Here is a 16562-nt window from a genome sequence, read left to right as displayed (position 1 = left end):
GCTCAGTCCGCATGATGCAATGTGGATACATGCTCTACCATGGTCTCCTCCTCTCTTGGCCAGTTGTTTTGCTCTTTCTTAAGCCTCTTTTCCCCGAGGCAGCCCTCAGGTGGCTGCAGGCCCATCTGTGCTCTGTGGTGGGTGGGTTGGAGCCATCTGGAACTGGCTGTACCTGGCCTGGGACAGCCCCGGCCCTCACAGGGGCTCTGCAGGCCAGTGAGAAAACTCTGGGCTGAGATAAAGACGGTTCAATAGGTAAAGCAAAAGCCACACACACAAGCAAAGCAAATCAAGGAATTGATTCACCATTTCCCGTGGGCAGGCAGGTGTTCAGCCATCCCCAGGAGAGCAGGGCTCCATCATGCCTAATGGTTACTTGGGAAGACAAACATCATAATACCAAATGTCCCCACCTTCCTTCTGCCCCCAGGTTATACACTCAGCATGACATCATATGGTATGGAATGTCCCTTTGGCTAGTTGGGGTCAGCTGTCCTGGCTGTGTCCCCTCCCAATTCCCTGTGCCCCTCCAGTTCTCTCGCTGGCAGGGCCCGAGAAACTGGAAAGTCCTTGACTTCGTATAAACATCACCCAGCAACAACCAAACCTGTCCGTGTGCTGTCAGCATTGCTCTCACACCAAATCCAAACCACAGCCCCGCACCAGCTACTGAGAAGAAAATTAGCTATCCCAGCTGAAACCAGGACAAGAGTTTATATTCTAAGCTGCGTTATATCTGTACTATCAGCAAACTCATGAACTTTCTGACACTGAAGATTTATTTTTAGATGAGGACTGCATTGGAAGGTCTGAAGCTGAGTTCAGGGATTTTTAGGGAGTATCTACCTAGGAGAGTGGTCTTGTTTTCTTGCATCACATTGTATGTTATCTACAGCAGAAAATGCGTAAATAGATGAGGCATAAATTATACAGGGTTCTTCATGTATTCATGATGCAGTATATGCTCATAACAGGTCTAAATAATATATGAAAAATTTTAAAATGCACCCTGAATAGGCTGTTGCATGTATATGATTTGAAAGGGTGTGCTAGCACACAGACGCATACTCCCTCCAGCTGGCAGTGCAGAAGTAGGCTGCCAGTAACTCAGCAAAACAAAACCTCATCCCATAACACGGTGTTTGTACTACACCACTGATACATAGCAAAAGCTCACTCCTTGCTGCAAGTGCTCAGCAAGCTGTATAGACTTCCACCAGACACTGCAAGCAAACTCCAGCCGGCTGGATATTTTATTCTATTCAAATTACTGCTCTTCCCTATACAAACTGAAATGAACAGTAATATCTCTTCCTGTCTGCCCTCCATAATTGCTGTTCAAGAGTTTATGAGCATATTCAGACCATCATTATGATCTAAGCTGGTACCACAAATACAATTACTTGCTATTGCAGTAATAGAAATAAAGTGATCAGCTTTTAACAGATAATGTTGCTTTGACAAGTGTGAAAATGACCAGATGTTTCTTTAAAGTACTTAAAGTTTTACAGGACTTGTGTTCTGTCACTTGAAAATGGAGTTGGAGAGTTTGACTGCAAAACAGATTGAAAATAATGGATTTTGGGTTGCCCATGGGAAGATAACTTTCAAAGGAACATATTATAAGGCTCTGGAACATAAAGTACCTGTTAACATGCATAAAATATATTTGTTCACTCTGCAGCTACTAGTTTCAATATCTGAACTATAACTGATATCTCAGTTGAGAGCAGGTAACATTTGGTTCTGTAAGTTACAAAAAAAATACCTATTCTTCTATGTGAGAAATAGCAGCTGGAAGACATCCATTGTTAAAAATCTTCAGATCCTGATAGGAACTGATTTGCTAGAAGCAATTTTTTTGAAAGCTAGGGAATTTGGAATCAAAATAAACAGGTTACATAGCACTGTTTTTCTGCATGGCATGTTGCATAATGTAATGCTTAGGAGACCTTGAAGCATGAAACAGAGTACCAAATAACAAAGAAATACCAATACAGAGCTAGAAGATTGAAAGTTTGGAAAACATTGAAGACATGGAGCGCTGCATAACTCTCATTACTTCCAGCACTTTTCTGGAAGGGTAAATTAATTTGTATTATTTACTAACATGGTTTCTAGAGCAGCCTTAAGACCAGCTGTGTTGGCACAAGAGAAACGAGCCAACACATATTGGCACAGGATCTAGAAAGCAGTGCCAGCGTCATGGGGCAGGGTCACTTCATTATGCAGAGTATTGTGAAACTATGGCCCAAGCCAGATCTTCATTTCCAAGATTAAGACACAGCCTTGTGGAGGAGCAAACCTGTGCAGGATGGAAGTTACGGCAAATTCCTGATAGAGCTCTAGGAAAGTACTCCACTGGAGTCATAAAAACTTTGATAATTTTTCTGAAAACTTGTCCCAAGGATTCATAATCACCTCATCTTGTTCTTGCTTCAACATTTTGTCTTTTTCTCATTCTTTTCTTTTTTATTTTCAGATACACTGGTGTTTTATGAGCTAATTAGCAATCTGGGTGATATTACAGAAATTGAAGCAGAAGACAGTAAGGGAAAAGAACACAATCCCGCGGAAGGAGAACAAGAGTTTTAAGGCAGGCTAGAAGCTGGCAACCAGAAAAAAGAGGATTTGTTGTCGCTGTGCTCTGTGTCAGGAATAAATACATTCTGATATACTCAAAGACTGGTTGGAGTTCGTACTACCACGAGTGTATTCCTTCTTGCTGAAAAAATCCCTGGAAGTGATTTTTAAATGTATATGTCACATCAGATTGCATGGAGCTATTCAGAGGTGAATTTCTCATCCTGTGACCTCACATCACTTCCCGTGCAGTGCAGTTCACAAAAGTCTAATAGTAAAAAATACACTTCTGTTCACAGCACAAGGGGAAGCAGGTCAAAGAGGTGGGGCGGGAAAGGGTGTAAGTAACTCAAATTGCTCTACGGATTTAGACATTGATTGTCCAAAGCTGTAACCTGGCTGCTTGGTGATTGCTTTTCAGTGATTTTATACCAGTGTATAAACTCCTTGGGGCAAACACTGATACGACAGAGTCAGATTTGATTCCTTTTATCAGGATCCTCTCCAATTTCAGAAAGTGGATTGGGGAGCATAGACAAGATAAACCACTAAAAGTAGCACAACCTGAATTTCTTTCTGTGCCTCTGTATACTGGGGGTAGGGGTTCCCTGTTGCCAAACATGCAGTTAAGTGCTGTAAAAGGCAGCTAATATTGCTGCTTTTTGAAAACACCACCTCTGTTTTGTGGTTCAGACGAAATTGTACTTACCTTAGAGCTTTAGGCCATTGGTTTAAGTCCAAGTTGACATTTTCAGCTCATTGAGTCCCTGGTAGACAGACATCCCCACACAAAACTACTGTACATTATCTTGTAAACTTGGCAGTCAGTGAATTAGAGGGACCTAGAGCTGATGCTGACACAGAATTAATTACCCAGAATGGTAGGGAAGGGTCTGAGAATGTGATGTGTCAGAGGAGAAAGAGAGACAGAAAGCTGAAGGTTCTTATTTGGTCACCAGCTATTACTTTTGCCCTAAATCAACTTTCTTTTTCAAGCTTTTCAGTCACACTTTTAAAATAGAAGAAAATTAAGAGAGAAACAGCTGCTATTTCACAGTTTTTAAAAGAAGGTCCATTTGTAAGACTTTGGACCAAAAAATGGGAACTGTGTTGAGAGAATAGGATCATCAATGAGAAATTCTTCATGCATTTGTCAAATGAGAAGGAGCCTTTGCTGCAGAAACGCACACCATTTTTTGTTTACACAGTGAAGTAAAAGAGAGCAGCATAGGGCAAAATAAATCCTTTGCTATTAAAAATAAAACAAGACCACATTTACTCCTTCTTATATACTGAAAACACACAGAATCAGAGGCAGGACTGCTATAGAGACATCCATTTACAGATACGGTCTCACCTAAATATGGCATGATTTTGCTTCTGAAAATTAAAGCACATTCAAATACTGAAGAAACACACACAACACCACAGAATAAAGAATCTATGCTCCCAAGCTTAGCTCTTACATGTAAACTTTGAGCTATTGCAAATCACCTGTCGATGTTAACAAGCAGAATGAATATAAGTGCATTGAGAGCTAAGGATTTAAAGTACAGTGAAGTAGTTTTCCAGTACAGCACAAATTCAAATTATTTTATTCTGAATTTTAATGTAGCAGCTTCTCAGATTAAGAGTTCTTACACTTAAGTCTATAATCTTATTATCATCCCTTACTTTGGTGGAGCTACTTGTGTGAGTAAGAATATTCAGTCTTCAGAGAGGTTTGTGCAAATGAGTCCTTAGACTGCCTTAAAACTTGGATCTGTCCATTTATCTGAAAAAAAAAGGACAAGATTCGGGAAGAATTAGTATAGTCTTCCACAGGGACACAAGCTGTGCCTGGATCTAGCTGTAGTCTATATACTTCACAGACGGTGCAGTAGAAAATAAGGAGGACAGATTTGAGAGAAGAGGATATACCATTTATGAAGAGATAAATAACTGTCAGAAGTTAAAAAAACCCCAGGCAATCTATTCCATACATGCTCAGGCACAAAAATGTACAGCTGACACTTATGCTTGAAGAGAATGATTAGATAGAAGTTAGATTAGCCAGAAAACCCCAGAATTTTGAAACCAGGGGTAAGGTAATTTCTAAGCAAGAAAATATTTGAGGTAGTGGCCAAAAATCCCTTCACAGTAGCCAAGAGAGGGAAAATTTCTAGCTTTAAATTTCTATCGGACACAAACTAGGATATTTAGTCTATAACAACCTAAAATTGAAGCAATGTTGATTTATAGGGTAGAAAGAGAGTAGTAGGTAGGAGGGGTAACAAATGTAATTATCTATACTTTTGAAATCAATGTTTTCATAAATTGTCATCCTCACAGTATGTTCAAATAGTGTTAGACCTTCCTTGATCTCAAGAATGCCTTTCAGTCTCCTTGATAACAAGGGAATCAATTAAGAAGAATGGAAAAAGAAGGGTCCCCAATGGGTTTTTTCATTCCCTTCTTAGGTCACACTCAGATTTATGCAAGGGAAGAAGTGATCTGAAAGAAGGAGGAGCAAATTCTCTCACTTTTTTTTTTCACAAAACCCTTTAGATGGTGAATTTATAACCAATTAACTCAAATGACGTAGGACAGGTTTCTACCCACATCCTGAAAACCTCACACTTTGAATAAAAAGAACAGTTGCTTGCACCCACCAAAGGATTATCTCATTTACATTTTCAAAAGGGATTACAGTGCCTTTAAAGGACAAGCATCTTTTGGGCTAATTAATTTTCTCAGACTAACTTGCAATGTATGGTGAGCACTTGATTAAATATTAATACGGGGTATGGGGTCACACTTTTCGCAATATTCTAAATCTGTTAATGTATTGTCAGTGGGTTCAAAATGTAAGTATATGCATGAATGTTTTTTTGTGCGCGTGTATATTTATGTGTTGTGGGAGATGAGAGAAAATGAAGAGGGCTAATAGACATTTGCAATATCTGGCTCCTGCTGGGGAATACAGGGAAGTTTGCGATAAGTGAAGAGAACACCATGCATTTAATCTCCATTGGTAGTGTGATATGGTTTTAGAATCCAGGAATTTATGAACATTATGCAGAGATATAGGGCATTTAGTGTAAGCTTTTCACATAAACATTCAAAAAACATCAGGCTGAAGAGTGTGGTACCTCAAATCAAGGAAAAGCCCCACACTACCCCCTAGTGATCAAAGTTTGGTGACCTCCAAATAACAGAAAACACAATAAGTGGACTTTAGATCACAAGAACAAAAAAATGCCCAGGAGCGATGCAAGTCACTCCTGGTGTTCTTTACTTAGGATCCTTTTTATGATAGAAGAATAAAGCAATGGCTGTCGAAAGGCTGCAACTTCCAATTCCTTGGTCTGAAGCCTCCGTCTTAGTAACCAAACAAATATAAAAATGTATATATTCAGAAGAAAAATCCAAAACCTCAGGGGAGATATCTCAAGTGCTAGGATTTGTAAAAATAAAATAAAATAGATGTTTTTATTGCAACCTTATAGTTGCCAAAAGATGGGTTTTTTTCATTTGCGTTAGCTATTTGCATGTTTAGATGTACTGATTTATCAGATATCATACATACACATAATTCTTAGCTTTACATAATCTTGAAATTATACAAACAAAAAGCCAGGCCTATATGTGTATACATAGTAAAACTGCAAGTAGGTAAGCACTGATTTATGCATCTGAGACCAGAATCTGAATCTTAAAGGAAAAAAGAATCACCACCAACAATTACAGTACAACTTTGTAAAGATTTTCACCATGTTTTACTAAAGTGATTAAGAAAGCATAAGAAGGGGCAGAGCATATTCTAAATGCAATCAGTGGAGCAATTCACATGTTTAAAGTTGAAAAGTAAGTAAATCAGGGCATTTTTATCTAATAAAGATGTACCAAGATAAAAATGAAAAGGGTGGTTTTCATTTTGTCTTGCCATTTTTTCTTTAAGTGATAAAGATTTCCATTCTTTTAGATTCTCTAACCAGTGATTACAAAATTATTTGCAGAGGTTCTCTGCAAAGAGACTGATTGTATTTTTGCTGACATAGATTTTATGCCCTATCCATGGGTGCGTAATCTGCATAGGGTGCTCTCTCTTACGCATTACTTAAAATCAAAACCTGTGAAATGAAGATCCTTCAGTATCTTTTGTAGAAGTGTTATGTATCATCACCAGATTTCAATATGGCTAATTGCAGTTGATCCATCATATTCTAATTTTTACATTAAATTTATTAGCACAGTATCTCAGAACATCTCAAGTCAGTGCATGAAGTTCCATCTACAAGCTGTATTCCTCTCTCCTTCCCAAAGGTCACCCCTTATGGTCATCTTTCTTATTCTTTGTTTTCCTTTAGCAAGTTCTGCTGAGTGTGCATCCTCTTTTCTTTTGTTGCAGTTGTGGGAAAACTTCATCTCTGCAGCTGACAACTTGTAGGAAAGGGAAATACCGAAAGAGCTGGCAGCTTTTAGATTAGAATCATCAGGGCCATGGGACACTCTAAATCTGATACTCTATTTCATGATAGGCCACCAGTGTAAGAGAGGCCATGCAGAAAGCTGTCAACATTATTATGGAAAACATCCAGAGGAAAATAATGCTAATAGGAGGGGAAAAAACTGAAACAAAATCAGGCATTCAGGATTTCTTAGAGCAGATGCACTTCTCATTGAGACAGAGCAATACTATGTTAACAGGAGAGCAATAGCTGAGGCAAGCAGTAAAATCAAGATAATAAGAAAGACTGGAGGGATGAGAAAGAAAATCTACAGCATTCAAAAGGAGAAAAGGCTAAAGAAAAATAAAATGCAGCCTTGTGCCATACACTGAAATCACCTTGGTGCAGTCTCAGACCCACAAAAAAACCCCAAAATCATGGTAGCTATAAATATGGTTTAAAAAAAGAAGACAAATGTAAATACAAATCTAAAAAAAAAATCAAAGATGTTTGAAGAAAAGAAACATTTATTATATTCCCACAGCCTTTCCAGAAGTGCATGCTAACAAACATTATACACTATCTTTGAAAACTGATTATTTATTATGAATTCATATGAAGTGGAAATAATAAAATTCATGCTAGTCCTGTACCTGTATTGTAAAGGTAATTTTTTGGTCCCATTTCTAGCACTGTTATTGGGAAAAAGAGAGTAAAGGACTGATCCTTGGCCTCAAGGCCAAGTGGCACAGACTGGATCACATCCAAGCTGCTTAAAGCTACCTCTCTAGAGAAGATGTGTTGGAGAAAATTAGCTGAAGCAGTCCTAAAAAGAGCTGGGGAATAAGTTGAAAATTAAGCTTGTAGGCACTCAAGATTGTAGTGCTTGACTCCTCTGACTTGCATTTAGCTATGTAGATAAGTCTAGAAGCTCTGCAAAATGCTAGAAAAAACAACAATGGTTTTATGCAAAACAAAGCAATTTAAAATGGGGAGGGATTTCTTTTTTTCCAAGACACATACTGCATATTTGTACAGACAATATGAGATGGAGACTGTAGATCTGTGTATTTAGGTTTCATGATAAACACAAATAGTTAATAGGTTACTACTTCTGTAGCTCGTCTATTCAGTTATTAAATTATTTTTCAGTCCCTCATGAAACCCTGACACAGCATCATAAAGTCTAAGGAATTTGTATTTGTCATGCTCACAGGTACAACTCTAAGAATAAACAAGTGTTATATACATTTTAATTATTAATCCCTTTCCTTCTCACCTCCCTTGAGATTGATTTGTATCTGTTCCCATCTCCTTATATCTATATTTATTTTGTTTCTTACACACATGTTTAAATTTAATCTGATTGTGTCCTTAGGCCTGTTGTTGATAATTAAACCCACGTATTTTATTCCCTAAAGCATGCATTGCAAACTCTGTCTCTAAAAATGAGTCTGAAGCTTCTCCTTGATCTCAGTAAAATTATAGTTTGGTTTCCCTTCTGATTCATTTTTATTGGGCATGGGTGTAGAATTTTCAGCTGGAGTAAATATGCATTCCTATCTTTAAGTCTAAATCAGTTTTTCTGATTGATGTCAAGTGAGTATTTGACCTGTCATTCAAACCTGTTAGCAAAGATGGAAACAGTAATTGCATGCCAGTTGTGTATGGAGCAGCAATTTTTTTTTAATTATTTTTTTTTTAATGCTAAACTAAATAGTCACATACCTGCAATTTATCTTACTGGAGCAATCAGAAGTTTAAGTTTTTCAGAAAAAAGGTAGGGTGGAAGGAGGGAATTGACCAGCAAATTTAGGTGTCTAGTCAAACACGTTATACCAGAGAAAATTTTTCACTACCATTATGAATTCATACACTGTCCTGAGCTTTACAAATTCCAGGCTCAGCGGTCTTCTTGATGACAATATATAGACAGATCGATAGCAGATTGTAAACCTCATTTACCCATTTAAATTAGCACACTGAAGACACAGGAACTGTTCAAATGAACAATGCCCCCAAAACACCTAGGAGTTGATGGCATTGGGCTTTTATGTTTAAAACCAATTACCATTTCAGTTTTCCCCAGGTAATGCCATATTCATCCATCATGAAAGAAAAGATTGTCTGTTTAAACCATAGTTCTTGGACTTGAAGATATTTCTACATGGCATATGAATGACCAGGGAAGAATCTTTCTGGATAAACATGGAATTTATTTGAAATAAGTACACCACTGAACATGTCAGCTTGGTAGAGACTTCAGAAAATCTGTATGTGCCCAGAAACATATATTTTTCTGATTCCACCAGCTGTATTAAATGATGGAACCTCTTTCATGTACCTTTTTTTTTTCTTGTATCATTAGATCTTCACAGCTAAACTACAAAGGCAGTGCTTATAAAATGGGTCAGTGAATAACATTCCAGGTTTACAATACAGAAAGTTAAACAACTTTACTCAATATCATCACTAAAGGGAAACATTTTCATTCATTCATTTCCATTCCCCTCCCCATGTCACGTGGCTCTGCTTTTTGATATGTTATGCAAACATGTACATCACACCCAATGAGTCTGAACCCTTAGTGTGCCAATTTTTGAACCTGTAAATAGAATCTGACAGATTCTTTAGGTTGCCGTCTTTTGCCTTTTCCTTCACCTCCTTATCTGATAGAATCTGAAAAAAAAGTCCATGAGAGACTCTAAGAAAAGTATTTGTAATGGGTCACTGCAGAAGACACTGTAATGAGAGGCCAGTGGCTTCAAGCAGAATCTCAGCAGTTTAACCACACACCTTATGCTGTCTTTAACAATACCACCTCTATGTACCACTTGTAAGACCTCATTCCTATGAAGATGTGTAAGAGTGTTAACACTCTCAGCGAGCCTTGGTGTATCATTTAGAAAGTTCACTATTGTGCAGGTAGAAGATCGATAGCTTTGCTTGCTCAAAAAAATCCCATGAATATGAGAAGAACAGTGATGCTGTTGAACATCACCGGGGAGGTGATTTGCATAGCACATCGTGATCGGTGTGAAGAAGCTCAAATGATGCTGCATCACCTGGGGTTCCCGACATCAGAAAGGATGTGAGGTTGCCATTATGTTTTCTGTTATTTTCATTAAACCGGTTAACCAGCTTTGAGTATCCATGCCTTCCTTATGGCACAGATCCCAAGAGACCCCAAAATAACCATTGTCTCCTTGGTGCAAATTGGTATTGAAGAAGGACTAAAGGCAAGCAAGCTTAATACTGCAGAAAGCACTATTCAGAAACATGTCGGCCTTTTTTCCTAGTAATCTCTCCTGAATATGAGTGCCCCTGAAGCTTTCACGTTTTTGTCATTATTTGCTTCCTCTTTTTCATTTAACTGTTCCAAATACTATTATACACTGGACACCCCGGGCTGATGATATTATTGGCCAAGTCGTCCCTAGTGAGAGACAGCGCTCCCACAGAGTCATGGCCCTGGTGCTGAATACCAGAAATTCTGGACTTCCTTTGTATTCAGTCCACAGCTGTTCGAATTCAGCACAATAGCACTGGACCAAAAGATGTTAGACTGATTTTTCACAGATGTGCAAGATATGTAGGCTCTCTTTTTATTAAATGAAAAAGACTGAAATTGCAGAAGCTTAAAAAGTAGCTGAACCCAAATAACTAAGGTCTTAGTCCTTTTTAATCATTCTTTGAGCAGCAAATTCTACAGCGCCTTCCTCATGTATTAAATTGGATTTCTATAGGTGTAGTGGAATTCTGGCAATGAAATGCCTGCAAATATTTTAGGAGTTGAGACACATGAAAAGCCAGGAGGCCAAATTCAAGACTGGTGACTAAACAGCCCATTAGCCTTTTTATCTAGAAAATTTATGCAGCTATTTAGCGTACTTCCTTGTCCACAGTTTTGAAGTGCCTGTGTCACAGAATTCTTTTGAAAATCTCTGCCATTACAATTTCACACTTGATTTTATGATCATCTTGAATGTCATGGATGCTTAAGTTTATACCACCTCAGCAACAAACACCATTGGCTCATCTTGAAGGCAAAATGTGAATGTGAACATAAAGCTCCCCTGTTTGTCCCAGCTGGAGAGAAACAACAGAGCTTTCCATTAAAGACATATTAATAGAAGAGTTTCAAAAGGTAATCCAGGGGTTAAGTTCCTTCCCAACACTAAGCTGCAACACACAAACAGTAACTTACAGAATAAGAACAATGCTAGATAATGCATTGGTATAGATGATGTGTTAAGGTTACTACTATTGAATATCCTGATTTCAAAGGAATTGGCAAAGGAAAAAACACGATTCTGAAAAAAGTTTCTGCCTGCCGCCTTCCCTGTGCTCCCTGTGATTTCTGCACTGCAGGGAAGGTGGTTCGTGTCAGAGGAATGATGGTGAATGTAGCTGATGGTGGCTCAGGAAGCCTGCAGTCCTCACGGTCAGAGGAGCGCTAGCATGATGATTAGGATTTAGGGCAGAGCTGGTCCTGGAAAGAAACCCTAGGGACAGCCAAGTTTTGAGAAGTTTTAATACCATTGTTGCTGCTGTTGTTTCCAAGTTTCCAATGAAGACAAATCCCAGGAAAGTAGAAATTAGAGAACTGCTCAGGTCTTGATGTGGGGAGGTTATGGACTCAAGCATCGTTACCACCTGCGCGGGATGTATTATCAATATGTGGTTGTCTCAAGAGACTCACTTCTGAATTTTAGTTGCCATGTATATGTCAGAGCTGGGGAGAGAGCAAAAGCCAGGTTTAGATAATTCAGCAATAAGGTTTTAGGCCATGCCTTTTCCTGTGTTACTTAAACTAATTTCAGTGAACAAAACCTTAGGTTATTTTTATGGCTTATTTACCCAAACACTGCTGAATTGAATTTGGTGAGTATGTGCTGTGTATGAACATAACTTCATAGAGGTTCTCAGAAGGTTGACCTGTTTGTCAAAAATGTTCTGAACATTGTCTGCAATTCTCTTTTGTCTGCCTTGTGAAGTGTTCAGAACTAAGGGTTTGTTTGAGTTATGCTGTGAGTTAAACATTGTACTAAAAAACATTTATTGTAAACCGATATTTAAAGCAAATTTTTGCTCTGATTTCTGCCACATGAAGCTACAGTCTGCATGGCAGTAGCATCAATTAAAAATGTCAGCATCAGCTCCTATTTACCTTCAAAAAAAGAAAAACAGAATAGAACACGTGAACAATTTATGAACGTAGTGTATCCAAAGGTATCCCCCTAGTTTAGTGTTTCAGTATTTGCAGATCTTTCGCAATAAATATTTTACCTGTGTTCTATTTGAGAGAATAATATAATAGATATCTCTAATGGTGCATTGCTTTTGCTCTCAAAATTCACAGAAAGACACAGTGTGATCCTGTCTTGATATTTTGATATGTGTAAGGTAATGAAAAATATTGAGTGTATAGTGCTAGTTGCAAGTGTGTGATCTATTGTAAGATTTATTAACTAAAAAAATGGAGCTATTTTTTGTTTCTGACCACAACTTGGTATACCAGACACTGACAAAAAATGCAGAAAGTACAGGCCAAGCTAATCATCAACTTTGGTGCTAAGCATATTTGGCTCTGGAATGTAGCTGATTGTGATTCAGCATAAAAGGTAGCTGTAAGCCATTCAATACCCTCTTTCATTGGAAAGGAAAAGAAATTATCATCCAGCCTTCTAAATTACACATCTTCTTTCTAACTTTGGTGAGGTTCATTTCTGCTTTCTCTTCCAGTCTTTGTTAAAAAAGAAAAAAAGAAATTTAATGATACTATTCTCATTATACAGCTATCAGTTACATAAAATATCTTTGTTTAGAGGTCTAATAAAATTGGTCATATAAAGAGGAAATGAGATTTTTAATGTAAAATGAAGCTGACAGTGCTCTTCTATTACTATGGTCTTATTAGGGAAAAATTCTCTGACATCTGTTTATCCCCTGCAGCCAACCTTGTATTCAGAATACAGTAATTGATTCACAGCATCCACTAGGGATCTAACTGGCTCACTTTTCCACACCGCACTACACAGGTATCTCTGCAGCTAATTCTGAATGTACATCTACATCGTTATCTCCTGGTGAACTGTGACCCGAAACACTTTGGAGGCCCAGATGAAAGTGCTTCCTCACCCCTCCAGTGCTGGGGGTGCAGGCGTTTCTGCAGCACGGCAATTCACCCAGGACACCCAATCACAACCAGCCCCTTTGAAGCCCCGCTCAGCTGGGAGACCATGAATGATTCATGGCTTCTCTACACACACTAAAGGGGGAAGAGCAAAGCTAGTGTGTATTATTCAGGACTGCATCCTCAATAAGCCTCCGTGTTCAGCAAATTGCTACAACATTTTCTGCTTAGTCCTCACCTGTACACAACATCTCTTTTTGTGCACAACCTTCTCATTTTAACAAAGATAGGCTGATTATCTAGGAGGCCATGTTAATTAACATCAATACAGATAAAGAAGTCCAGTGTCAGGGCATAAAGTCAGCGTTCAAAGGATTGTAAGGTATTTAAGGAAGACCAGATGGTTGTAATTTTACAATGGCTGACCGATACATGCATTTTTGTGTTTATCCACTTCCATTTCCACTACAGTAACTCATCACACAGGCCAATTCGGAACCCAGTTTAGTTTTGGGTTTCAGGCTCTGTACAGATCTTGTCTGTTTGATGAAAGACTATTAACTTCAATTCAATGCTGTAACAACCAAATGTCACAGCAGCTGGTATTTACAACTAATGTCTTCAGAAGAACCCCTGAATTTGCATACATCCAGGTAGTGGAGCTGGACATCTTTCCTGGAAGTCTGTCTCCTGAAAACATCTTATGGGAAAGATGTCACTTCTGTTATATGGTAGTCCCACTCACAGAAAGATTTCCAGTACAAAAGATAATAATGTCTCAAATAAAAAACTCTCTTGTCTGTCTAAGACCTCAGTATACACCTGTGCTGATGGGATCACAAGACTGCAGACTTCTACAAGCCTTTCCACACCATTCACATAGACTGCCTGGACCCTTCCAAGGTCAGAAGTTTAAAGCCCTGCTACTTAAAGGTAAAATTCAGAAAGTGGCAAAGGTAAAAGATATGCCAGTTCTCATTGTCCTTTTCTTCATTGCTGGCACACAGAGGAATTAGCAGAACTGAAAGTTACTCGTGAGAGAACAACACAAAGTGCTAAGCAAGCAAATCAACTAAACTGTGTTTATAACTGCAGTTGTAACTTTCCAAGTTCTCAAGATGCTTACCTTCAGAGATCACATACAACTGCTCATCAACAGTTTCTCTTATTTTCAAGGAAAATAATTACCAGATTAATTAATTAAGTTAATACAAATCTTCAAAAACAACCGCCCATGGGTGATGCTTATCACTGATGCAATGGGATTTCTTGACTTCAGAAGGCATTATTTTAAGGCTTATGATGCACCTATTATTCATAATCTCATGCCATATACTTTGGTATTTTCTCATATTTGGTCCCTTGCTATAGGTAACATTTTTTCGGAGGGGGACAAAGGTAAGATTATATTGTCATGAGTAATGTGTAACCCATGAACTTTCAGGGGACTAACTCAAGTATTGCCAAATGGCACCATTTCACATCCAAGCCTTTCTGTGGTTATACCTATTCAAAAATGTGAAAGTAAGGTAGAACCCACAGGGAGTGCTGCTAAGAAGGGAGTTTGTTTGGAATTCTTTGACTGACATTGTGGAAATACTTTATTAATATTAGTACAAGTCTCAATGCTAATAGATTATCCTTACAATAAGACCAGAGGAAAATACTGCCATATACAGCAGCAAAGAAACAATATGTTGTTGCTGCCCCTGCCACTTGACACTTCTAGTCTCGTGTATATAAATAAGATTTCAAAAAGCGGACTGGGACTTTCTGCATATTCAGTATAGTATCTTTGCCATCTCTTCCTATGAAAGGTATCTGCTTTACAGCAGTTAAGACCTGATTTAAGGAGGTGCTTAAAACAGGATCCACACATAACACACACTGATGGGACTGGACTTCCTACAGAAAAGGTAATCATGGTTACTTTTCTTTTAAACTATGAGAGAAGGAGGAAGAGGAGTCATTTATAGCTCCTCAGGCAGTAGGTTTTAGGGAAACACTCTCTCCCCCACGAGATCCAGCTTCACCAAGTTGCAGTGACAGGCTCCTTGCTTGTGCTTCTCTTGGCCTTCTGAACCTTGTACCTTATTTTACTGTGGTCCAGCTTCAATAGGAGCCAAGAGCTTTTAGAAGACAAGACATATGGATGGAAAGCAAATTTAAGTCTTTTACAGCCTGAAGAATTAGCCATAGAAATGAAGCACACCACCTCTGCACTTTGAAGTGAGGGAATCTCCTCTCCTAGATGAGCAGGAACCGTGTTTGAGAGATGTTGCAGAGAGACAAGAAGCACTTATTTTGCTGTCCTGATACGACTGAACTCAGGACTTGGGCAGGCTGCCAGATAGACCCTATTCCTTAGCACTTTTTATCAGCTAATGGCCTCTGATTCAACACGTGGATTTTAGCATTACTTTTCTGAGGTGCTTAACTCTGCTTGCGTAGAATGCAGGCCAGATATTCACAATTTGCAATCCTGCAGGTCAAGGAGAAGTTTTTCAATAACTTTGCACAAAAAGATATAACCTTCTTGCTCACATTTAAATACGTCCAACTAACATAATTAAGTTTATCTACTAAAAAAATATTGAACTGAGATGAGAATCACACTTGAAGAATAAACAGTAAAATAAAATAGTTTTCTACACTAATCCTTTGAAATTTTAAGAACCATGAGTAAAATAAGAGTAGCAGACAATAACTAAACAGGAATTTGTTAAACCAAAACAAGGAATAGTCAAGGCAGTCTGTAATTCGGGTTTTTATAAACATATACACATACATGCAAACATATATATGGAGACATTATATGCATAATAGTCTCTTTATATGCAAGGCTAAAAGTACCAGTGAAAAAGTAGTGGCCAGCATCTAGGAGCCACTGGCTGGATGTCCTAAGTGCTGGGGGATACAGCTTTGCTCCTTGCTTTCTGTTTGCTCCCTGTGACTGTCTTTCTGGCTGCACAATGCTTCTAATCTGACAGAGGAAGGCAAATCTCTGGTCCCTGCTGGGCTAGTCTATATTTGGGGATTAGAGCACCCTAATCCCAAAATGTGCATGGAAAAATATTCCTTCAAATCCCTTTATCTTGAGGGCTGTCTTAGGAGAGGTCTATAATTAGATCAGTTTTCCAGTCCCAACATTGTTATATAAAAGTTACCTCTGTGTTCAAACTTAGCCCTTCTATTATACATACATAGGTTGAATTCAAGACAAGTTCTCACAGTCTACTAACGGTCTTGAAGCCCATTGTGAGGTATTGTTCCTATGTATTATTTAGAGAAATTGTGCCTAATTTAGGTATTTGAATTTTATCTAAGGGCTAGACAACTAAAGATCAGGCAGTACAGCACTCAGATCTGAAGTGCCACATTCCATTTTTAGATACAGTTTTAAGACTTAAAGG

This window comes from Falco cherrug, chromosome 2, assembly GCF_023634085.1.
Source record: "Falco cherrug isolate bFalChe1 chromosome 2, bFalChe1.pri, whole genome shotgun sequence".
NCBI classification, from domain to species: domain Eukaryota; kingdom Metazoa; phylum Chordata; class Aves; order Falconiformes; family Falconidae; genus Falco; species Falco cherrug.
The sequence above is the reverse complement of the archived record's forward strand: the minus strand, read 5'-3'. Positions refer to the sequence as shown.